The sequence below is a fragment of the Papaver somniferum genome, chromosome 1, assembly GCF_003573695.1.
Source record: "Papaver somniferum cultivar HN1 chromosome 1, ASM357369v1, whole genome shotgun sequence".
NCBI lineage: Eukaryota > Viridiplantae > Streptophyta > Magnoliopsida > Ranunculales > Papaveraceae > Papaver > Papaver somniferum.
Window position 1 is genome coordinate 8,144,716 of NC_039358.1, and position 905 is coordinate 8,145,620.

Here is a 905-nt window from a genome sequence, read left to right on the forward strand (position 1 = left end):
TTTTTTTTTTTTGAATGGAATTTACAACATGGTAACTCTTTTGATACATAGAGAGAAAGGAATAAAAATTACATGACACTTAGCAAGAGGTAGCCCTTTTTGATGCACCCAGTTAAATTCGATGGTTGTCTTTCTTAATGTAACCTCCACCTTCTATCCCAACCAACCAAAGAACAAGATAGTCAAGTTTCGTTCAGTATTCTAAAGTGATTGGAAACTAAAACTTCCGATAGAACACCTCAAGGATGAGGCTATACATGTATTGGTAGATCGTGCGCGTGCAAGTTTCTTATCACTATGTAAATTGTGCTAGAATCACGGTGCCTAAATATCTAGACTAAGAATCCTAAAATACATATTTGCACAAGAGTCAACATTTCAAGGTAAATGAGCTCCATTTTTATGTTTTTCTAATTTTTATATTTTTTTTTCTTTTTCTTTTTTTTTTTCAATTTTTTTTTTTTCAAAAAGAATTCAAAAAGAAGGAGTTCTTGTTTTCAATTATGGCATGTGATCGTGGTATCTACTCTATACCCCCAAACCTAAACTAAACATTGTCCTCAATGTTTCAAAAGATGTAAAGAATTATAATACAACATATGGAGAGGATTATGCTGAGTAGAGAAAAAGGAAAGAGAATACCCGATTTCGGCGAAAGCAAGCTTAGAACTCCATTATTCAAGGAAAAAATCCAACATTTTTTTAGCCGAGATCATATTGGATTAGCACTATATATACAAAAGAAACAAAAGATTTAACTAAGAAACTATCTACTAGATTTTATACAAGAAAATTTGGTTTTTAATGGGATTGGACTTTTTGGGAAAAATTTGGTTTTGTCGGGAGACATTTGGTTTTTATGGGTTTTTGGAAAACTTTGGTTTTTTTTAGGGAAAAAGGGGGGG

At 31.9% G+C, this 905-nt stretch overlaps 1 pseudogene; it reads right to left on the reverse strand.

Moving 5' to 3' along the window:
- LOC113327394 overlaps positions 1-905 on the reverse strand; it is a 14,155-nt pseudogene that overhangs the window by 4,252 nt on the left and 8,998 nt on the right.